Source organism: Phyllostomus hastatus, unplaced genomic scaffold, assembly GCF_019186645.2.
Source record: "Phyllostomus hastatus isolate PE091 unplaced genomic scaffold, TTU_PhHast_1.1 phas_scaffold_345, whole genome shotgun sequence".
NCBI lineage: Eukaryota > Metazoa > Chordata > Mammalia > Chiroptera > Phyllostomidae > Phyllostomus > Phyllostomus hastatus.
In genome coordinates this window covers 25181572-25205854 of record NW_025334024.1, presented here as the reverse complement: position 1 = coordinate 25205854, position 24283 = coordinate 25181572, and the positions used below count along the sequence as shown (strand labels likewise).

The 24283-nt window shown below is 51.4% G+C and overlaps 1 protein-coding gene across 5 annotated transcripts in view; it reads right to left on the bottom strand.

Annotated features, from left to right (window-relative positions):
• Window positions 1-24283, bottom strand: part of CES5A (carboxylesterase 5A) — a 191410-nt gene that overhangs the window by 23417 nt on the left and 143710 nt on the right. For 3 of the 5 annotated variants that reach the window (XM_045818692.1, XM_045818695.1, XM_045818696.1), the window contains exon 3: window positions 1564-1702. The gene's annotated coding sequence lies outside the window, so the exon portion shown is untranslated. Of the gene's footprint in view, window positions 1-1563; window positions 1703-9097; window positions 9242-24283 lie in introns of those variants that run through there. The other 2 variants (XM_045818693.1, XM_045818694.1) reach the window with 2 other exon arrangements.

Genomic DNA, 24283 nt, shown 5'->3' with positions numbered 1-24283 from the left:
TTCTATAGATTTCGATTTAAGAGAGAGTTCCAAAGTGTTCTTATGCATTGCAAACTAACTATTGATCAGGTCCAAACCTCTCACTGCACAGGTGGCAAGAATGTGTTCCAGAGAGCACAGGGAAATTTCCCAGGGTCACACAGCAAGTGCACTGGATCCAGACCTGAACCCAGGCCCCCGAACCCCTCCCCGCCCTCCCTGTCAACACGAAAGCCTGAGCCCACGGCAGCTCAGCTCTCCTGCCACGGGAGATGGCTCCTTCCCAGTTTGCTGCTTTGCTGCCTGGCCCTGGAAGTTGTTTCCGCGAGGGCTGCTTCCCACCCAAAACTTGGGCTGACATTCATCCAGAACTCAAAAGAAAATCTGTTTGCTTAAAAGGGAAGAAAAGAGGAACAAAAGGACCTTATCTCCAAACAGCCACGCGCAGCAAGGCCAGCTGCTGGGAACTCGGCGGGATGAATACCCACTCCCGTTGCTGCTCGAGAGAGAAAAGGCCTAAGAGAAGCATGTGGAGAATGACAAGGCTTTCCTCTCGGGGAACAATAGCTCTGCCTCAGATGGACAAGAAGCTTTTCACTGTGAAAGAAAGAGCCGGTGTCATCCTATAATAAAGCTGGACAGGGGCCTCAGGGAGTCCAGGGGAACTGGTCTTCCAGGAAAAATTAAAATTGTGATGCCACGGCCACTTCGAGGGGCTAAGGACACACACAGCCTGCCGCAGAGCTCTGCTTGGCAGCTCGGGGAAGAGCCCTGGAGATTGCCTGGGGGGTGAGGTGCAAGCCAAGTGCGGCAGGCTCAGAGTGAAGAACAGGAGTCAAGCTGACCCTCACTCTGCAACCAGAAGCCAGGGCGCTGCAAGGCAGACTACATGCCACCTTGAACTTAACCTGCATAGTACTCATTTTAGTACTAGCGCACTTAAACCCCATCCACCCATGCCTGGCCCAAGTTTTATTTAAACACTTTTTCTCATTGAATGATGGGGAAACTGAGGCACAAAGAAGGGGAGGGAGCTTGCCTGCGTCAGCGGAAGAGCTTCTGACCTCTCCATGTCCCACACAGGGAAGGAGAAAAAGACAGCAAGCAAATACCTTGTCGGCAACCTAGCCAAAGTTTGTTTGTTTGTTTGTTTGTTTGTTTGTTTTAAGGTTTGCTATAAAGTTAAACCCCTACAGAAACAAAATCCACAAAGCTGCCGACCATATGGTTTAGGAAGCAGACTCCCCGTCCTCAGAAAGGAAGCCTTCCTCTTCCAAAATGCAACCGAGCCTCAGCTCTGGCCTCTCCACATTTCCCACTGATGGAGGCCTGGGTCATCCCCCTGGTGCACCGAGCACCCCGCCCCCACCGGCGCCCCCCATACACACACACACACACACACACACACACACACACGCACACATGCAGCACTGGAGTCCTGCAATCACCTTCCAGGACCTGAATTCCCTCAGCTTCCCTCTGCCGGTTTCCATGGCAAACATGTCCACCTCCCATTTCACACGCAGGATGTAGGCCAACCCAAGGTATCTCGAAAATGGTTTTTCTGACCCCACTAGTGCTCACCCTCTTTTCCTCTTGTAGACCAGTGGATCTTATTTTCACTTCAAGGCTGACAGTTGCACGGCCGCTGTTCTGGGATTGTCTGTCTCTTGGCACATGGCTTCAGCGGCCAGACACAGCCCGAATTCCTCATCCGCCTTCCCTTCAACAGAGAAAGAGAGAAGCCTTGGTGAGGGCCGTGCTGGAGCGCAGGGGCGTGCACTCTCTAGAGCAGCCACTTCCCTTTGATCTCAGCCCTTTTGACTGTGCCTCTGACGGCTGCGTCCTGCTTTGATCTCCCACCTGCCAGCAGCCACCGAAGATTTTCCATGGCCTCTGCTCTGTGTAGAACGGAACGGAAACTTCCCCACCTGGCAGGCTGGGGCAGCCAGTGGCAGGGCACGGCACATGTGAACATCCACTCTCCCGTGGCGACTGGGCCCTCTGGGAGACTATGGTCAAGGCGGGCATAGGCTGGGCAGTAGAAATTTTCTCATGTGCTGCCCTCTGTCCAATTTGGCCAAGTCCCCACTGAGGCTACCCTCTGCCTTCAGGTGGGAGGGATAGCACTTCACTGACCCCTGGGACTGCCCTCCAGAGGACCTGCCCAGAGGAGACATGATGATGAGAGAAAGACACCACTTTGGCTCCTTCTTTTTTTTTAGATTTATTTATTTATTTGTAGAGAGGGAAGGGAGGGAGAAAGAGAGAGAGAGAAACATGAATGTGCAGTTGCTGGGGGCCATGGCCTGCAACCCTGGTATGTGCCCTGACTGGGAATCGAACCTGCGATACTGTGGTTCGCAGCCCGAGCTCAATCCACTGAACTATGGCAACCAGGGTTTTGGCTCCTTCTTTCAACAGTCTTCCTCACCAACAGTCTGTGGAATCGCTGCCTCGCCAAACCTCTCCCTGAAAAGGTTCCCCACACTCACAATGCAGTAGGGTTATGAGGGGCGCCATCCACCGCTGTCAGAGTCCCCGGCCCAATGAGGTCTGGGAGCGACTCAGAGGACACAGAGTGTGGCCGCTGCCAGAGACAACCTTATACCCCTGGGTTTATAGGAAAACGAGAAGGGCATCGCCTGAACTCCCGTCTCCTCCTGTTGCCTGAAATGCCATTGGTGATTTCTTCTTTACAACACAAGTGCCTTGGAGGAGGGGAAGGGGTAAATCTCCAGGCTTTCGGATGAGGAGGATGAGTTTTTTCAGACCAGAAGACTCCAGGTCAATGTGGAAGTACTGGGAGGACAGGGGACCTCGGGGGAGGAGAGATGGAAGAAGAAGATGAGGCAACAAACACTAACTGCCTTTTTTTTGCAATTCTGACAAAAGGTCAGCCTAGCGGTGGGCCGTTTTACTGCTACCTAGTCTTAAGTCTGAACTAAGACCCCTTTGGACACAGAGCTCCAGACCAGGACCTATTTTAAAGATATGCAGAGAACCTGAAAACCTACTGTGCTCCCATACCTGAAACAAGTAGCAAGTTCAACTCCTGAAGCCTAAGAGGAGAGATGAGCTCCTCATGCAGGGTCCCCAGGCTCCCAGACCTGCATCTGGGCTCAGCAAAGCTGCGCTTTCCGCCTGGGGCTGTGGCCCATCCTGAGCGGCTTGTCTGAGATGGGGGTGGACAGGCACGGGAAACCCTGGCAACCAGGACTTGTCCAAGTGATTTGCTGGCTCAATCACTTAGTTTGCAATATCCATATGAAATGAGACCCCACACCCACCCCATTATGAAGCCTGGATCTAAAATGGGAAGCAAGGGAGCTGAATGAAAGCAACACACATGCACGCACACACACACACACACACACACACACACACACTCAGAGAGTGATGAGCACAGAGAGAGAGAAAAGAAAAGAAAAACTCTCACCAAAAAATGTGACACACACAGAGCCATGGAAAGGTAGCCAACAAACACAACAAGTCTGAGAAATTATACTGGCAGAGGAAGGACAAGGAAAAGAACAAACAAAACGTTAACAATCCAACATGAGGCAGTAAAGAGGGAAAGCACATAAAGTACAGGACGTACAAGATGAGGTTGTAGAAATAAAACCAAATGTAATGGCAATCACAGTAAATGTAAATGGCTTAGAATCCCTTATTAAAAGTTGGAAGACATGAAAAGATGTGAGATTTTATACATGGATATATATATAATTCAGCCATGAGAAAGAAGAGTATCTTGTCCTGTGCAACAATACACACTGACCTTGAGCACGCACTTGACTCTGTGCTGAGTGAAGGAAGTCCAGCAGAGAGGGACAGGTGCGATATGATATCACTTAGAGGTGAAATCTAAAAATTCAGATTTGTAGAAAACAGGGTGAAGTGGTGGTTACCAGAGCCGGGTGGGTAGAGAAACAAGACTAATCTTGTGTAAGGGCACCAGCTTGCAATGAGTCGTAAATAAGCCATAAAGATCGAACGTGCAATATAGTGAATATAGGCAACAATATTGTAACTGCAATCATCAATCTTGCTAAGAGACTACAACTTAAGTATCCTGCTCACCATAAAAAGGGGTAATTATGTAATGTGGTAGAGGTGCTAAATATTGCTACAAGAACAATACTATTACAATATAAACTGTATCAAATGAACATGTTGTACATCTTAAATCTACAAATGTCAAATACCTTCCATTAAAAGAAAGTTGGAGGTTATCAGGTTGAACTTAAATCTAGCTAAATGCAGCTTACAAAACATATATGTGAATTAAAATAAGAAAAAGCTTGAAAATAAAAGGGTCGAGAAGTCTGTTTCCTAATACTGAAATCAGACAAAATGGAATTTAAGTTGAAAAACACGCACAGGGATAAGAAAGAACACTCTGTGATGAAAAAAATCCATCAAGAAGCTCTTGTGACCACCCAATGACCTGTAAGTGCCCGATAACATAGCTTCAAAATATATAAAGCACAACCTGCCAGAAAAGTAAGGGATGGGGGATAACAAGTTAACAGGCAAAAATATGGAGAAGTTGGAAAAGTCTATGTCCCAGTGAGCATATTCCACTATTCAGGGGAGGAAAGTGAGGCTGAAAAAACCCAGTGACTGGCCCACAGTGACACAGCTAGCAAGTGAGAGAGCCGGGGTCGAACCCGGGCCTGTGAGATGACTCTGGACCACTACGCGGCACTGTTTCTTGCCTCTCGAAGTGCAAACACTCGCCAGGCCCAGCAGAACAGTGGCAGACCCCTCGTCCTTCAAGTCTCAGGCCAGGCCTCCCTTGGCTCCTGGGCAGAAGTCAGCATCCACGTCTCCAGGTTACACCTTCCCACCCACTCCTCCAGACGACAGTAAGCGCCGCGAGACTGGCCACTTGTCTTGCCCTTCTCTGGACCCTCAACTCTGGACTCAGTGAGGGTGTCAGGGTGTTTTCTTACACTGGATTGAACAGACTGGCAAAACGAAGCCGAGTTCTATCCCACCCAACACCATCCTTGCAAAGGGAGGCACCTGGCCACTCGGCTCTCAAGTTTTATGGACTTTCTTTCTGAACAGGCTGCGAAATAAGCCAGTGGCCCGTGACCAGTTCTTCTTCGCACAGCAGCAGAGTCCCGCCCTGGCCACCCACGGTGCCGCTGGGCCCAGCACCCAGGCCTCTGCCACACGGGCAACTTCCTTTGTGGACAAGTCATGGATTGTTCCCGAGATGGCGTTGTAAAGGGAGGGGAGTTTCATGGTTAGGGTCTTCTGATTCCATTGTCTTTTTCTGTAGGACACCCTAGCACCCCACAAAAGATCTATAAATCTGATATTAAACGTGATTCTTTCTCCTCCACCTAGATCAAGCCCCAGTCTCTCCAGGAAAGCTTCTCCGGACGGGTTCCTCCGTGCCCTGCAGGACGGTCTGGAATGTGAATGGGGTTGGGACTTAAGCTCCAGCTGCTGACCCAAAGCCCTCCTGACTCCAAAGCCATTCCCACCACAGAGGACAGAGAACTCAAGAATTAATCAAAAGTGGGAGGAAAGGGACGTTTTTATTTATTAACTGCCTAGGAAATCTTTTGATGCTTTACACATGCTATCTCATTTCATCATTGCAACAACACTCCCGGGACACATTAGTGACTCCATATTACCTATGAGAACATTGAAACTCGGGGAAGTTAAACCCCTTTCCAAGCCCACGGGGGAAGACAGATTCTTCAGATGGGAGCTGAGTTCAGGTCTGTTTGCCTGCCTCAGGGGGCCTGCAGTCTCAAACCACACAGGCAGTACTGTCCCCCGGCCGCTGCAGACGGTCAATGCTGGGGTCTGCTGGGCACCGGCAAGAAGCTTGGGCTTATAACAAGACAACATCTTTCTGAGATCGGCCCTGTCTCCTGGAAAGAGCATTTGAGGAGAGGGACATTGATAGATGTGGGTGGTAATAATACTTATTTGTCTGTAATTACTCCTTGAATTCCAGGCAAAACGGGCCCCACGGAGCTGCAGCTGTGCAAAACATCTGGATTCTCCCACACAGCAGAGTCGGGAATGGGGTGGTCAGGAAAGGAGCTGAGTGGGGGCAGGAAAATGTCTCCACTCCATAAATATTTACCGAATCCCTGCTTCGCACCAGACCTTGGTGGGAAGAGAGAGGAAAGGCATGAGGCTAAATAAAAATGAAGTTTCTTTACAGATCAATTACATGTGTACTTAAAAATGCAACAATTAAAAAAATAAGAGTGGCTTCTTGCTTTGAGAGAAACAGCAGGCAAACGAACAAAAACCTCAGCAGCCAATTTCGACACCATCATTGAGGCGTGCTGGGGAGCTGGCGAAGACTTTCCGGAAGAGCTGACTTTTAGGCTAGGCCTTGCAGGCTGGGTCCATCAGGGGGACGAGGAGCTGGGCACTGAGGAGGCAGTTCAGGCAGGGGGTGGCCTGGGGAAAAGCTGTGAGGCCCAAGTGAGTGTGGTCTGCAAGAAGCTCACTATCTGACACATGCAGTGACCTGCCACGTGCTGGCTGACAGACCTGTGTCTTTCTCTGTGCCTCAGTTGCCTCCTTTATGAGAGAGAATAATAGTTTCTAACCATAAGGTTGTCATAAAGATTAAATGTTATTACGTGTTTACTGCACAACAAAAGCTAGCTACTTTTAATTTGGCTGATGTGGGATTTGAGACACATCATACTCTGTGGGAAACTGCCCATCAGCCTTCGTCCTGCCCCACTCACTGGGCCCCTCCGCTCCCATCCACCCCACATCCCAAACAGCTTTCGGAAAGTGGATATGTATTTCTCTGTCCCACAAGCCTTCCCAGGCCTTCAGAGGTCTGGTGCTGACCAGCTGGCCTCCTGACTGGCGTTGGCATTGGATAACTGCCCCTTTCTCCTCCTGCCCTGCCTGGTGCCTTGCCCATCTGCCCACTCCCCCAGCCCCCACCCATCCACCTCTGAAATTAGCTCAGCTCTCCAGCTTTGTCCCTGCTATTTCCCTGCACGGGACCCCTGCTTTCTTCGCTGTCTCCCCTGGTCCTGCCCAAGTCCTATTGGTCAGTCCCTGGATGGAGATTCCTTACTCCAGAGAGCCCTCTCTAGCTACTAGAGTCCACACTGATCTTTCCCTTCTTGCTACCTGTATATTCAGGGTGAGCCCTTGACCCCACAGTTGGGTCCATCTATGTCTTATGTTGCCCATAAGCATCTTGACCGAGAGGTCTGATTCTCCACCCAGACAGGGGACCCACAGAGGCCTCCCCCCACTTCCTCACAGCCCAGGGCACAGGCACTCGGCACTGGTTATGCAGGGACTCCCCTTCTCCCTTGGGACCCCCTCCTCTTTCTTTCTTTCCAGTCCAGATGCAAATTTCCCAAACAGAACAAAGAAAGCTGCTCATGTTTTCCCAAAGAGAATAAAATGCAGAGACTCTAGAAAAATGCTCCACGTTTATAGACATGAGGAGTGAGGAGAGGTGATGGAATTTCCAACAAGCCAGCAAAAGATGATTTTCATTCGCCTGGGTTTGGGTCAAGGCCTCAGAGCCCACTGGCCATGAGAGACACGGCCCTCCACCCTTCCGTCCAGAGCCTTGGGGCTGCCTGGGCCCCAGGGAGCCCAGGTGTGCTGCTCCATTCTTTCCTTCTCGTCCTCAGTCCTTGGGGGTTGGGGGTGAACAGCTGGAGTCTTCCCGCCACCCCCCTTTCCCACAGAAATAGGACAGAGAATGAGGCAAAGTAGGTATTCTGACTTCAACCCACTACTCAGAGTCATTAGCAAAATCAACCTGTGCCTACGGGTTAAAATAAATGAAACCAAAAGTAAAGCAGGAGTGACTGCAGCCAGACACCATGGAGAACTGACAGATCACTGTGACAGAACACATAAATGTGGTAGAGGGCAGGGAAAGGTCAAGCCAGCTGCTGTGACCAAGGACAGACACGAGACAGAGAGACCAATCTGGGTATCTCTTGGGCTCTGTTCTCATTCTGAGGTTCCAGGAATAAGAAAAGGGGCCTGTGGGTGCAGCAAGCGACCTAGAGGCAGCTGGCGGCAGACGGGAGGCCTGTAGCCCCGCCTCTCTCTGTGTCAGTTGCGCCCCTTCCCTAAACCTGGGAAGTCCGGAAATCTGGATTCCGGTTCCTCTGGGGCCTTAGGAGTTCACTCCTCTGGGTGAACCGCCACTGTACTCAGAACGAGGGGGCTAGGCTGGATGATCCCTATGGGACCCCCAGCTCTGCCTTCGGAGACAGTCTGAGTGCCCATTGTATGCTGAGACGACCGGTTGCACCGCCCACAGGGGTGCCCAGCCTGCACTGGTCATCCCACCCCAGCGCGCCACAGGGCACTCCCCTCTGCGCCCTCACCGCAGGCAGGCCGCAGCGTCAGTGAGCCCTGACATGCCACCTGGACATTAGGGCCACCAGGCGTATGACGAGGGGCATCTGCCACTAGCTTGCCCACCTCAGAACACAGGAAACCGTGGTGATGTGCCCCGTGGCTGGACCCCCTCCACCAAGTCGCCCCCAGCGAAGAGGCATCCCGCAGCCCAGGCCTCTAAATGCACAAGGCAGCCTCCGCCAGCTTGAGACCACACTGCAGTGACAGCGGCCGGGTACCCGCTGACCCCGCCACCTGCGGAGGGGCTGCCCTACGGCTCCACGAGGATGTTCTCTGCCTCATCTCTCTGAGTCCTCGCCAGCAGATCGGGCTCAGCTGGAGTCTGCCTCCTCCAGGAAGACTTCGCTGACTCTGCCGGCCCACACTCATCTGCCCTTCTCTTGGGGCCATCGCCACTTACGGCCCGGGCCCCAGAAATACCGTGTGATGCATGCTCCATGCAGACACTTCTGCGCCTTAGCATTAACCTCGTTTCCCCGCCCATGACATAACCTCCATGAATATCACATGGAGTCCAGGAGCTTGGAGGGATTATATAAAACCAAAACTTCCCACATGCGTAGCATTTGGAAATTAAGTTAGTTAGGATGAAAGTTAAGCTGCAAAGACGCCTTAATATATAGCGGCTTAAAGAACACAAAAGTTCATTTCTCTTCCCAGGAACCATAGCTACTGCTGCTGGTGCTGGGTTCGCCACCACCCCGGGCGCCCTCACCATGTCCGTGCCTACCAGCCTGGCTCCTGACAGCTGGCACCTGCGTCTGTGGTGGAGGCCTGGCCGTGGGCAGCCGTCGTTCGCTGTGCCCACACCACAGGAAAGCCCTGAGTGCCTGGGCGCTGCCGCCGCCCGGGGACTGACCGGGTGAGGATAAATGTGACCCAGTTCCCTCACCCTTGACTGTCTCTGGAGGTCGTGTTTTACACCATTTCCCGGAGCCTCCCCATGAACTATGCCCTCATCATCAACCGGGGTGGCCCTTATCAGTTACTGTCTCCGCCCTTTGTTTCCTTACATCTCTCCCCACTCACCTGCCACTGTCCTGAGCCCTCCCCAAGCAAACCTCACGCACACAGTTCTCAGTGCATGAACCCAGGTTCCCCCCATCTTGTTGCTCTGCCGCCCCCTTCCCAACCCCTGGCCTGTCACTTTGCTCTGCAAAGGGGTGTCACAGGTACATCCAAGCCCTGGCTTATAGAGAGGAAAAGGGAAAGGACAGCCAGGGAAGCAATTTAGATAAGTGAGCGAGAAAAGTTGTACCTACGCCTCCCTTTCAAGTATCCTCAGTGAGAAGGTAGCTGCCAGGGAGGCTGGAGAGGCGCCTAGCTTGAAGCCCGTCAGTCTGGGGGAGGAGAAATGACTGCGGTGAAGGCTTTCAAGTCTCTGCCACAGAAACAGCACGACACCGACCCATCCACTGGGCTCCAAAGTACAGATTCTCTGTTGTATACCTTCCACGAGCTGCCTTGTTGAACCCCTACAACACGATGAGGGTCCTGCTGCTGTCATTTGCAGAGAGAGCAACTGAGGCCCAGAGAAATTCTGTATCTTACCCGAAGTCACACATGGGCAGCAAGGGGCAAAGTCAGGATCTGACCCTGGTCTGACGCGTGGACTATTTTACTCTATGGGTATTCTGCTTCCTAGCCCCATAAATGCATTTTACCTGATCCACTATCCTAACTTTGCAGGTGACAAAACTGGGAGTCAGAAATGGTCAGGAGCTCACCCCGAATCACCCAGAGAGCTGAAGGCAGAACCAGGCCAGAAGCCAGGGGTCCTGGCCGCCAGCCAGGGCTTCGCCCGGGAAGCCTGCCCTGGGCTGCCTGCCTCCAGGCAGCGGCTTCTCTGACTCAGGCCTGCGCCTGCGGGGCTGCTGAGGAGAAGGACGTGCAAACAGTGGGGTCACTGAGTCCAGGGCCTTAAAGTAGCATCTGAACAGCAGCATCTAAAGTTTCTAAATGGAAAACCTATCAATCAAGGTGGCAGTGATGGCTCGGGGTCCCTTGCTACCTATACAGCAGCCTCTGTGCTCAGCTCCCAGGCCCTGACGCAGCACTGGCTTCTCCCAGAAGGAGGGGAGAGCTCATTCCCTCGGGCCTGGCTGTTGGCGTGCGGGAACTAGACAGTGGAGCGAGACAGGGCCACTAGGGTCCCCAGATCCTCCATGAAGTCATCCCCTTGCTGTCGTCAGTGTCAGTTGCCTAGCAACTGCCTCTGGCAGATGGTGGCACTGAGAGCATGCCAATCTCTCCCACAGCTAAAAATACACTCCGACGACAACAGGTCTATTTTAAAAGATACAATGCACTCCCAGCGCCTTTCCTTGTCTGCGAGGAACTGTGTCGGGCCGGGTCTCTCTGGGCTTCTGATTTCGTCTGGCACGGTGGAAGGGAACGTTCGAGCAAAAGGAGCACGAGGCCGGACTCCGTGGGGGTGCTTAGAAAAGTGTCGGGCAAGAGGAGGGTGAGAGAGGAAGAAAAGGCGAGAGGAGAAATACCAGGGTGGGGAGTAAATATCTAGTAGTCAGCAGCAGCCCCCTTAATTTGGCTGTATTTTCTAACCTGCTCAAGAAGGTGAGGTTAGAAAGAAAAAGCGTAGAACCGCGGAGGCCCAGAGCTGGAAGGGACACGACCCCACTTCCCAGCTGGGAAAGCGGAGACCCTGCGAGGAGACGAGAAGAGGTGGCTCCCAGTCCCTGCTCAGGTGCAGGGGCTAGGGCTTCCCGGCGTGGGCACAAGGCCCCCAGCCCCTGACTCCCCTTGCATTTCTATCGGAGGGTTTGTCCCACGACACCTCACCAGCATAGCCTTTCCAGCGACTCGCCATCATCTGCAGGCTTCTTTGGTACAAGTGAATCCATTTGTACATGTGTTTAGCCATTCACTTACTCAACAACTATTCATTCAACACCTGCTGCCATATTGTGTCAATGCTGGTGACACAGCAGGGGGCAAATACACACGGTCCCCACCTCCTGTGGTCCAGCAGCTGAGGTGGGCACTGAGCAGGGAAGCACAGGGTACCCCACGCTACAGACATTGGAGCCAAATCCAGGTCGAGGCCTACTTACCAGCCCTACAACCGAAGGACGTCACTTAATTAGGGTTGCAAGATAAAATACAGGAGTCCCAGTTGAATTTCAGTTTCGGATGAACACAAGTTTTTAAAATATAAGCATGTCCCCAGTATTATCTGAGGTTCAAATTTAGCTGTGCCTCCTGGAATTTTATTTGCTAAATCTGGCAATCCTACTCTTAATCTCACTCTTGTACAGTTTCCTCATCTCTAAAATGTGAAAAACAGCATTCACTCCTAGGGGTCATTTTGTGGATTAAATGAGAAAGTGCATCTATCTGTGACTGGCAAGCGAATGCTCTCCATCTCCTCTCCCAGCAGGGCTCCTCTGGGACCTCGCCCTGGCCAGCTTGTGAGCACAGCCCTCCTCTCTGCCAGGGTCTGGCTAGGAAGTGACGGCCGGGGTAGCCCTGCCAGTCCTACAGCCAAGCCAGGGGATGAAGGGACTCTGCAAGTTGACAATGGACTTGCCAAGGGAAATAGGAACCAGCCCAACTCTGCGTGGAGCGCTGCTCAAGGCAGCGAGTCTCTGCTGCCCAGGGTGCTTGTTAGACTTGCGGATGCCAGGACTCTCCCCAAGGCTTACAGAAGTAGAATGTTTAGGGAAGGATGCGCCTTTTAAACAAGATCCCTTTTAAACAAAAAACAAACAAACAGAAAGAAAACCCCATCTAATTCTCAGAAGTTTGAGAACCCCGGGCCTAGGGTGCGGGGAGGGGTGGCTGTCTCTGCCAAGGCGTGATCTCAAAAGCCTGCTTTGCAGTGTGAGATCCTGGACGGGATCCTGGAACGGCAAAAGGACATTAGTGGGAGACTGAATGAAACCCGGAAAACGGCGGTGGTTTAGTTAATGGTATTGTGCCCATGCTAATGTCTCGGTTTTGACCGTTGTACCGTGGTTACGTAAGATGTTACTGTTAGGGAAAGCTCAGTGAAGGGTATATGGGAACTCTCCGTACTATTGTCAGAACTCTTGTGTCAACCTCAAATTATTCTCAAATTAAAAAAAATAGAACTGCTTTGGCCAAAGCCTTCCTTGGCCTTTCCCCAGCCCCACCCCCGCCTCCATCCCACCCTGGCGCATCGGAAGGCCCAGGCCGCTGGCCAGCATCACTCAAACAAGGCAGGGGGCTGAGAGGGAGCCCCACACACAAGGTCCGGGAGAGCGTTGCTTCTCTTCCCTGCCATTCACACTGGGGCTTAAATGTCAGCCCCAATGAATTACATTTTAATCTATGTTATCAACCTGGCCACAGCCCTAATTGGATGCCAGGCACACCGCTGAAGGGCATGCATAATTCATCTGCTGGAAGGGAGGCCACAGAAGGCCTTTCATCGTGGGCCAAGGGTGGAGGGGAAAGAGTAGGAGAAGGGGAGAAGGGAGAGGAGGAGGAGGAGTTGGGAGAGGAGGGGAGCAGGTAGGGCTGGAGGGGAGGGGAGAGAAAGGCCCTGGGATGATCTTGCCAACACAGTGCTGGCCATTCGGTCTTCAGGCCTCTGCCTCAGGCCACCTCCTCCAAGAAGTCTTCATTCGCCAGCCCCTACCCCATCCCCCAGGCAAGCTCAAGCCTTCCTTCCCTCCCTTTCTCATAGCACAGGACATACCTTTGTTATATGTGACTCGTTTCACAGTCCTACAATGTTTAAATATCTGTCTTCCTCTAGACCTTGAGTCCTCTCCGTTTGGGGTGATGTCTGACCCAATAACAGATCATCCTCGCCTGGCAGAGCCCTACATACAGCATGTGTTTGTTGAATGACTGAAGGACAGATTTCTAGCTCAGGCCACACAAAGAAACTACCTTAACTAATGAATCCCTCCTCTTGAGTTCCCTGGCTCTGCCACCAAACTTTCTCCAGCTGCGCCCAGGTCCCAAAAGTCACTCTCCGTTCTGCCCAGCCTCTGTTTTCTTCTCCAGCCTGCCATCTCCCAAGGCCAAGACCCTCGCAGGAAAGCAAACACACACCGCTATACTGGAAGGGAGAGTGCAGGTCCCCGTTGCTCTGGGCACACCTCCCACTGCGCAGTCAGGTGGGCACACTACCTCTGCTCCCCACTCCCCTCGGTCTCCTCCAGCCGGCTCCCACTCCACTCCTGTGCAGGCCACCAGCTGACTGCACGTGGTCAGAGCCAACGGGTGCTTCTCCGTCTTTACCTCGATAGCCTCCCAGCAGCACGAAGCCCTCCCTCCTACTTCCTGACACATGACCTTCTCTCGACTCCCAGCACCACGCCCCACTTACTGCTTTTCCTCTTTCCACCTTAGCCGCCTCGTGTCCATTTGCTCTGCCGAGTCCCTCTCCTTCGCCCACTGCTGAATGCTGGGAAGGCCCCAGGCCCACTCCTCAGATATCTGCTCTTCTCTGGCAACTGTTTCTACTTAGATAATATTATCTAGTTCCACGGCTTTAAATACTGTCATACATTAGTGGTTCCTAAACATGTGTGTCCACCCTTATCTCAGCTGAAGTGTCACCTCCTCAGGGAGGCCTTCCCTGAATTCACCACCCTATCCGTGTGTTAGTCCCTCCAGACCACTCTATTCTGAATGAGATAATAGTCAGCCATCTTTACCTCCTCACTATGTCCCATCTACTGCACTATCTCCTTTAACTGTGCAACCATGGATAATTCCAACATTGGTCCTGCAAACAGTGTGCATTTATCCCTGCTTTCTGAATGAACGTACCAAGAGGTGAAGTGATTTGCTCATGGTCTCAGAGAGTTGGCAACGAAAGAGACAGTAGTAAGAGGGGGACTGGAGCCTGGTCCTGCCTGACTTCCGGTCCGTTCTCTCTGTCACGTGGTGACGCCTCCGCCTGCCTGAAGCCGGGGCTGGGAGTGGCTCGGCCCCTCCATCTCAGCCTCGTAAACTACAGGTACCTCAGAGATTGATCGTGAACATTAACAGTACTTCATAAACTTGTATGCCTTCCCACTTCCCAACCACTACAGATCTCAAAAGCCAAGGTCGGCATCTCTCCCGGGGCGGGTCCCCAGAACGCAGCCAAGGACGCCTAGGACCCCTTTGAGCAGAGGGTCCAAGTGCCCACTCCAAGACCACGGGGCAGATTTCATTCTGGAGCCGTGGCAGCGCCCTGCCAGAACCCCTTCCTGCCCCTCTCCTGCCTCGGTGGAGCGGCCCGACTCTGAGCCACATGCAGAAGCCGTGACAGAAGGCCCCAGGCCACGGACCAGGCCTCCCGCCTCGGTGGGCTTTGCCAGCTTCCAGGCAACTACACCCTGTGTCCCTCGCAGCGGGGCTGGGCTGTGACAGGCGTCAAGGCCACTTGGAGCTCTTCTGGGATTTGTGTGACATGGAAGCCACACTGTCAGAGAATCAGTGTCGTAACCCAGCAGGGCCAAGGGCCGCAGAGAAGCCAGCGCCACCACGATCAGTGTTATCTCAGGGGCTCGCTGGGTGAGACCCAGAGTCCTCACCCACCGCCAGGCCGCCCCAGGGTCTGTCTCCAGCAGAACAGCCGGTCCAAATGCCCTGCTTCTCTCCTCCCGAGAAGGTGCAGCCCTTTTGCCCTCAGACTGCTAGCTCAGAGCACTGCCCCCTCCTGGTGACCTCTCCTCTTCACCTGGCTCCTACCCCCGTCCAGAGGTACAGCTCAAAACCAGACAACTACTAACTACAAATGAAACAATCCCTGTGGATGATTTTCTTAGAAGATTTCAAAAAATCACTACTTTTCATCAATTCACATGCTCTAAGAACATTTCCCGTCTTCTGTGTGGTCTGACCTATCAGAAGCTATCAGGTGGGGTGAGTGTAAGGCTGCCACACTGCAGAGTTGTGCCAGTCATCACGTTGTGAGCTCCTCCTCTTCCCCCGCAGTGCGCCGGGCACTCCCTTGAGTTAATTCCAGGGTCCCTCCAGGAAGGCCTGCGAGGAAGCGACTGGTACTATCCCCATTCTCCAGAAGACGAAGCTGAGACGCAGAGATATTTAAGAACACACTTGTTCTTTGCCCCTGGACTCCTAAGTAGCAAAGCCACGGTTTGAAAACCCTGGTCTGCAGCTCTAGTCAACTGCCAAACTGTACGCAGTCCCAGAGAAAGTCCCAAGAGAGGCAGAGGGGCTTGTCCTGCTCGACACAAACGCCTTTCGAATTTTAATGTGCATGGAATGCCCTGGGGCTCTAGATAAAATGTATCAAAGTGGAGATTTGGATTTTGCTGATCTGGGGAGATGCCTAAGATTCTGTATCTCTAACAAGCCCCCACACCGACCACACTTCGAGTAGCTCCATGCCACACTGAGGCTGGGAAGTATCTGCAGCCCTCCTTCCCACATGGAGTCCTGCTGGGTAGGTGAGCTCTTGTATTAAGCACAGACCACTTTTGCCCCGGCGACAGAAAACCCAATTCAAGTGTTGGTTTAAGACAAAAAAAGGAACTGATTAATTCCTGTCCCTGAGAAGTTCTGGTTCAGGCACAGCTGTATGAAGGGGCTCCAATGAGGGATAAGGACCTGGTCTCTTATGATGACTCAGCTTTGCACTTCACTCTCCTTCCTGCCCAGGCTCTGCACAGTGATACAAAGGCTGCCAGAGGCCTGAAGCATGGTGGGACGGTCTCCACAAGCTGGCACTCAGGCTGGTGAGTGGATATCAGGATTAGGAAAAACCAGAGCTGCTTAATGGCAGCCACTGAGTCCCTCCTAGCGCTCTCGCCAGTGGGGAGACTCCAGGTGCCCATCACCACACACCTGGACTAGGTGTTCTGGAAGCCTGAGTTGGCTAAGGATGCCAGTGCCTTGGGGCAGGTTTCAGACCCAGGTAAGGAGCGGGTAGAGGTGGACTGGCCACACCCTGACGTGTGGCACCTTTTCACACCCCCCGGGTTACTCTCGTCCTCCCCAGCTGAGGTAGGCTGAGCCTCTGGCCCCGCTTCTTCTCTCTCCTGCAGCAGCAGTGTTACACAGCCACACCTTCACCACACTTGCACAGTGGGTGGAGTAAACTCCCCCACTCCTGACGTGGGCGTTGGTGACTTGTTTGGCCAGTAGGTGTTAGAAGAGGAGAAGTGGCCAGACACTTGCTGTCCCAGTTGGAGTGACTGTCTCTTGCCGTAGTGACGGTGGAGCAGAGCGCACATCCTGCTGTGTGAACCGACCCCGTTTACAGCCCACAGCTGGCCAGCCTGGGCCAGCCTCACCCAGCCCAGTGGCAGCCAGCCGCAGACCTTAAGCACGAGGGTCAATGACTGTGTCTTAAGGCACTGAGACTGAATGGGGTCTGACTTATCACACAGCATTGTTGTGACAATAGCTGATACACCAGCTTAATGATTCTGCCTGGGAAACAGAGCCACTAATTCTTCTCCTCTTGAGCTCCCCACCCCCACAACACCCAATACCTAGTATATACTCAGGTATCAGAAACACCAGGGACCCTTCAGCCTAATTTCCTGATATGACACACAGGGAAACTGAGGCTCGGAGAGGCAAAGTCGGTAGCCCAGCAGCCAACTAGAACCTGGGTCTGCTGACTCCTGGGCCAGTGCCTTTCCCCAGTCCCCTCTGCCCCTCTTACTTTACTCAGAGCCTGAAACAACATGCTCCGGATCTGACAGTGCTGCATCCTGCCCGTGTCCTTGAGACTCAGAGGTACACTCGACTCTGACCTTGCATCATGGAATGGCCTTCTAGTATGTGCTCAAGGCCCTAAATGAATGGCCAAGGTCTGCCTCCCAGTCACAGTCTGCAGGATCACAGAAGTAGGTTATGTTCAAGGTCTGGGCACAATATGAGACTTTAGTGACATAGGCAGGTCCACAATTCCCTGGTGTCTCAGGGTCTGTGGCTGGCAGGCTCTCCACAGACCACATGAGAGAAGTCATAGGCAGGTCCGGCAATCGTATGGGCTGTAATTGAGGACAGCGGGTCAGAGTGGACACTGGAAGGGAGCAGACAGGGGTCCGTCTGCTTCTGGGGACCCCCTCAGATCAGCCCCAGGCAAGGCCTGGCCCAATCATGAGGCACTTCCCACTTCCTGGGAGAATGGTTCCCCAGCAGCCTCACTGAGGAAAGTGGGCGCCTGGCTCACAAGCCTGGTTGGCAGGCACATGATGCAGATGGGCTGCCGACGGCACCCCTCTGGCCCCCTCCTCAGAATACACGGAAGGGGAGCGAGCAGCAGGCCTGCCTGCACACCTCCTCCCACCCACGTTCATACGGTCTGACTTCTCTCTCACATGCACCCCCCTCCTCACCTCCCCTACCCACACTCCCACCCTGGCCCCTGGGTCTCCACTCCCCACAAGCATGCCCATCACCTCAGAACCAGGGCAGGGACTGGGGTAAAGAGGATGAGGCACAAAACGTATGGAGGAGCCAAAAGTACTCAGCAATCAATACAAGTAATAGTTTGATGCAATATTTTTTAAAATTAAAATTAATGCCCCCAAACTCTATGATGAGCAAGATATCCAAATGCACACAAACACAGCCTCCAGCAGGGTGGAGGCTGGGGTGAGGTGAATGAGGCCAGGTCATGCAAGTGCGGGTTGGGTTTCTATTAAAATTTTTGGCATTACTTAAACACTTTTTAAATGTTGCATTAAAATATCATTTAGTGGAATTACTGATTTTTGGCCCTTAAATTTTGCACCCACGGCAAGTGCCTCACTTTCCTCACCCAGTTCAGTCCAACCAATTGTGGTCCCGGCACCCACCCTCCTCAGCCCCAGCAGCAGCTTCATTGGCCAGGATCAGTCACATGACTCGAACCACACTGCAAAGGATGATGGGAGATGCAGGGGAGGACATGGAATTATCTGGTGAGCTCTTAGCCTGCCACTGAAATGAGCTTATTCGAGACATATTTCAGAGGCAGAAGTGATCTGATTACCGGATGGATCAGATGTCGGGTTTAGGGGGCATGGGAAGGGAATGGGAAGAGTCTGGGATAATTGCCAGGTTTCTGACATTGGCAGTTGGGTGTAGACTTAGCATATCCAAAACCAGACTATGTCCCTTCCCCTCTCACGCACCTGCTCTCTTCCTTCATCGTGACAGGTAGCAATTCCATGGTGCTGGCTGCCCGATCCAAACACCTTCGCATCTCTCTTGAATTGTACACTTTAAATGGGTGACCTATATGGTATGGCAATTATATCTCAATGAAGCCATTTATATACTGGGTTGGCCAAAAATTTTAGTTTAGTTTTTTTCTGTACGATGGCTCTAGTAGTGCTTACGTGTCTTTAACTTCATTAGAAATAATTTTGTTACATGTATTGTGACAGCTGTCATATCAGTGTGTATTTTTTAAACTTATCAAAAAATGGTGAATTTTTGTGTAACCATTTTAATATTGAAGACTGAAGAAAATAAGCAACATTTTCAGTGTATTATGCTTTATTACGTCAAGAAAGGTAAACATAAAACAGAAATGCAAAAAAAGATTTGTGCAGTGTTTGGAGAGGGTGCTGTGACAGATCAAAAGTGTGAGAAGTGCTTTGTGAAGTTTCTTGGTACTACTGACATTTTGGCCAAATAACTCTTTGCAGTGGGGCTGTCTTATGCACTGGAAGATGTTTAGCAGCACCCCGGCCTCTACCCACTAGAAGCCAACAGGGGGAGATAGCTGGCATACTCAAAGTACCCAAATCAATAAAGTCATTGGTGAAAATGAAAAATGTGCCTTTCATTTCATGGAAAAAAACTACATGGATTTTTTTGCCAACCCAATAGATACAATAGGCAATATATAATATATACTTTATATATATATATATATTTTTTTACTTTATATGTAACGTATTCACAGACACACACCCAGAATCTGATCACTTCCTTCACCTCCGCTCCCACCACCCTGGTTCCAGCCAGCGCCAGCTCTCAGTTCAGCCACTGCAGTGCCGCAGCCGGAGCGAAGCTGTTGCACGGTGAACCCCATTCAGTCATGCTGCTGAAAGCCCCACGAGGACTCCCGTCTCGGCATTCAGTCAACTTCTTCACTGTGGCCTACACAGCCCTACACCCTCTGCCCCCCCGCTTCTCTGCCCTTGGCCTCGCCACCTCCACTCTCCCTCTCACTCACCCTTAGCCGGCCACACCAGCCTCCTTGCTGTTTGTTCCCCAAATGTACCTGACGTGTTCTCACCTCAGGACCTTGGCCTGTGCGAGGCCCCTACTCGGTCTGTTTTTTGCTGGACATCGGCACAGTTCGCTCCTTCACCTCTCTCTCAATTCTTTGCTCAAGTTTTCCCTTCAGAGTGAGGACTCCTTGACTATCCTATTTAAAATCGCAACCGAGCCCTCACCTCAGTATACTCCCTTACTGTACTCAGCATTCTCTATAGCACTGATCATCTTCTAACACACTGCATAGTTTTATGCCTCCCCTCGCTAAAAGGTAAGCTTTAAGAGGGATATGGGTCATTATTTTGTTCACCGAGCCTCCCAAGTATTCAGTAGACATTTAGTAAATATTTGTTGATTAAATAAATGAATATGTGAAATGTGTCAACATATGAGATGGGGAAAATGCCTGCCCATAGTAGGTGCTCAATAAACATTTGTTAATTATATATTGGTGCAGTACTGATCCACGGGCCAGACTCAGAAATGTATTCCACTTTTCATGCACAAGAGTGACAAGCTCAGTGCTTGACCCGCAGCAATCCTCACTGAGTGTTTATTTACTACCATTTTGCTTCAGAAATCATGTTCTCCATCTTGAAATACCATCCTTTCCATATGGCCAAAGTCCAGCCATCTGTCAAGGCCCAGTCAAGAGCCACCTCTTCCTAGAAGTCCTCCAGCTCACTCTTTCCCAGCTCTGAATTCTACACCTTCTTTTAAGTCCGGTCATCTCAGGCTCAGCTGTCTGTGTGTAACTGCTTTGTCGGCACATCTTTCCATGAACTCTCCTGGGACTCAGTTTCACTGATTAATGCTTTTTTTTTTTTTGCATATCCTCCCTCCACGCACTCTCCACCTAGTCCTCCTGGGACCCGGGACCGTGTGAAATACGGGACAAGCGTGCCTGCCAATGCTCTCATCACGAAGGTATCAGGAATAGAAGCTAATAAACAGGAATCAACATAAGAAAACATTGACTCAGAGAGATGACACACAAAAGCTGCAATTGCCTTTGCGGCCAAAACCCCACTACGCAGACAGGTCTTGCACAGTCCCCCAGGAGGAGAGTCCGTGCTCTCGGGCCCCTCCTCCCAACCGTGCAATGTTCTTTGCTGGGGCCCTTCACCTTCTCCTTGAGGCCTCTGCCACCCCTGGTCCTCCCAGAACCCCCAGAAACTGCCCCGTTATTTCTGACTTCCTGCGATATTTAAACCTCTACCTTCCATGCCTTGAAGAATTCATGGAGAGAAGGAGAAAGGGGAGAGCTGGCATTCGCTTTGCCGTCTCTGCGGCCCTCCGGGCCACCATCTTCCCTCCCAGAGTGTGTTCGTCGGGAGCACTCGCTGGGGGACCCACGAGAGACCCCGAGGGGATCTCGTTGCCAAGTCAGATCATTCCCCGAAGCCCACCCTGCTGGCAATGGGGATGGTCTCACGTGGCAGTGCCCACCAGCTGGAAATGGGGTCTCCCTATGGTGTCTCCTTGTGGTTGCATCCCAGCGTCCCTCGTGGTTCTCCAGCTGGTCCCCAAGCCTTGGAGCCAGGCCTCAGAGATCTTCCTTTATGTGTCTGAGACTTTGAGTAGCGGGAGCTCCATCAGCCCCAGCCGGTCACCGAGCAGCACCAAACAGGTCGGAGCACTGGCTGATGCCAGGGAGCAGCGTCCTTCGAGGGAAGGCCCGAGACGACTGGTGGCCCCCATAGCCAGAAAGAGACTTTTACTTCAAAGGAGGAGTCATTTGAAGTTAAGGAGCACTTTCATAAAAGAAATGGTTTTTTTGATCATGTATTACATATAAAGTGTGGTACTTAACCATTTACTGGGTGCTTACCATGCACAGGACATTCTCTCCTATTCTGCATGCCTATTCATACAGGTTAAACAATTTAGTCCTCAGAATGACACTGATGAGGGGGTATTGTTATTATACTCACTTTACAGGTGAGGAAACTGAGGCACGAAGAGGTTAAGTACAGGATCGAACGGGCTGTAGGAGACCTGGTGGACACGTGGGTGATGTCAAGAAGGGCAGAATAAGTTCAATGCCAAAGAGAAGGGAGTGGAGAGGGCAGTCCCCTCGCTGAAACTCCCGACGTGCCTTGCCTGTCTGGAGAACCTGGCATGTTCTTCCAGATCTAGACCAGGGTCTGTGTTTTTTAGTAATGGCTTCTGTAACCCCTAACTACCCCCCGCAAACACACACACAAAGGTCCATTCCCTGTGCTGATCCATCCTGCCTGGGACATAGCATTGGCCCGTCCTGAGCACCCAGTGTGGCAACCGCTTCCACATCTGCCCCCTTACTGGGCTGGGAGCTCCCGCAGTTTGTGTCCCCGGGGCCTCCCCAAGACAGAGCGCGGCACAGAACAGGTGCCCAGTAAGCCCCTGGTAGACGACACAGGCTCACTTGAAGGCTTCCACTCACATTCCACTGGCCAAAGCAAGTCACACGCTTCTGCTTGCACTTTCTGCACCTCAGACTGTGGTCAAACTCAGCTGGGCTACGTGGACCTCCGTGGCCACCGGCTGATGGATCAGTGATAGAAGAGGGGAAGGTGGCCAAGCCAAGCTGACACATCTGTACCTTGAAGCCCCACCCCCCTCGAAGTAGCCCCCCTGGAGACGAGCGAAAGCTATAGATGAGGCCTGCGTTGTGGGGGCTGAGCCGGGGAGGCTCTGGGACACAGACACGGGACCCTGCACTGGAGCGTGATTCTTACTCTGCTGCTCATTCTCCGTGTGACCTTGGACACGGTCCTTTCCCTCCAGGGCCCTCCTTCTCTCCATCAGGAAAATCTTGGCTATAAGCTCATGGTCCCTCCGGTTCTAAGGCTCCACAATCCTGACCACCAAGCTGGGCATATGCCTCGCTGACCTGCAAAAATGTTACCTTCCTCTTAGTTTGAGAGCCTGATGAATCTTAGCAATATAACAAAACACAACAGAGAAACAGATAATGTTCCTTTCCCATCTTTAGAAAGCCGGTCTTTTTTCCATCCTCAGTCATTTTTTTTCCTTCCCCAATATTGAGCCCCAGGGTAAATTCACTATGTCATCTCCACATTCCCAGAAATTGAGATTCCATGGGGTGAGGGAAAAGAGGGATGAAACATCTTTTCTTTTTCGTCACAGGAAGCTGCAGCGCATTTCAAAAGTAAGATGGGCTTATGATTATTAAAAATAAACCCTGGCCCACTGCCTGCCTTCCACATTCATCTCGCCAACAGATGCAGACTTGCACACGCGCTCTCGGGCTCTGGGCTTCTCCGGGCAGTTTTCATGCTGAGATTGTCTAAGAACAACTGTCTCTGTTTGGACAGCTATCAAATCAGCATTGGCCGTCTCAGGGAAAGGTGTTCTTCCCCGGGGCGTAAGAGGGCAATGGGTCCCAAGAATCTCAACTGAGGAAATTATGAGCTTTGAAAGGAAACTTAGATATGTTTTAAGATTCTTTCAGCCATAAGTGGCAGAAACACCAGCTGATGATGGTTAATGCAGAGAAAGTGACTTTTTTTCTCATGCACCTGAAAAGTCTAGAATGCCAGGGATTCTGGGTAGTTTCAGGAAAGGCTGGATCTAGGTGCTTGAGCAAAACACATTGGGAGTTTGTTGTCTCTCTCCCTCTCCAGCCCACTTTCCTCAATGGACCCCTTCACATGCAGGCCAACCCTTCCCAAGCTTGGCAAGATTCTATCCTAGTCATTAACTCTGGCGGGCAGAAATTCTGGTTTCCACTGGTTACCACAGAAGTCTCAGAAATGGTTCCTGTTGCATAATTGGAGTCACATGCCCATCCTAAACCAATCACTGTAGCCTCAGGGTAGAATACATGAACGGGGCAGAATAGGGCATGTAGAACTGAGAGTGAAGGCCACCCCATTCTCAGCTAGTGAACTGACAGTGTGAGGGGGTGGTTCCCCCAAGAAAAGCCAGCTGTAGAACTGGATGGAGCACATGGAGCACACTAAGCACTCAATGAAGTGAGTCATAACAAGCAGAAGGAGAAAAAGACCAGCATCTGAAGTACATCTGAACCCGCTGTAATGACCTTTTCCCCTCTGGTAGCTCTGCATCTGAACACAACAGGGCCAGAAAGCTCGGTGTGGCCTTGCACATGAGCAGGGAGCTCCAGGAATGCTCGCTCACTCGGGACAGGACTGGGAAAGGGAACTCCTGACTCTCAGGTCCTGATGAACAGACTGAACACTACCAACAACAGATTAGATATGACTGACCTTTACTGATTCCTTGTTGTCCCCAAAGAAAAGCAACATACACATTCTCTTCAAGTACACATTAAATGCTTAGCAAGACAGACCACATCCTGGGTCATAAAACAAACTGTAACAAATTTGAAATAATTGAAACAACACAAAAAGATGTTCTAAAACTATAATTATACCAAAAATCACAAAGAAAAAGAGAAAATCTCCAACACTAGCATATCAAATAACACACTTCTTAATAATACATAAGTCAAAAAAAGTCTCAAGGAAAATTAGAAAATATTTGAATTGAATGAAGATACAGCATATCAACATTTGAGGGATGCATTTAAAACTGTGCTTAGAGAGAAATTTGTAGTAGTAAATGCTTACTCTAGCAAAGAAGAGAACCTTCAAATCAGTAGTCTGAATTTCCAACACAAGAAACTAGAAGATCAAAATAAAATCAAAGCAACCCAAAGGAAGAAAATAATAGTAAAGGTAATACAGAATCCAGGAAA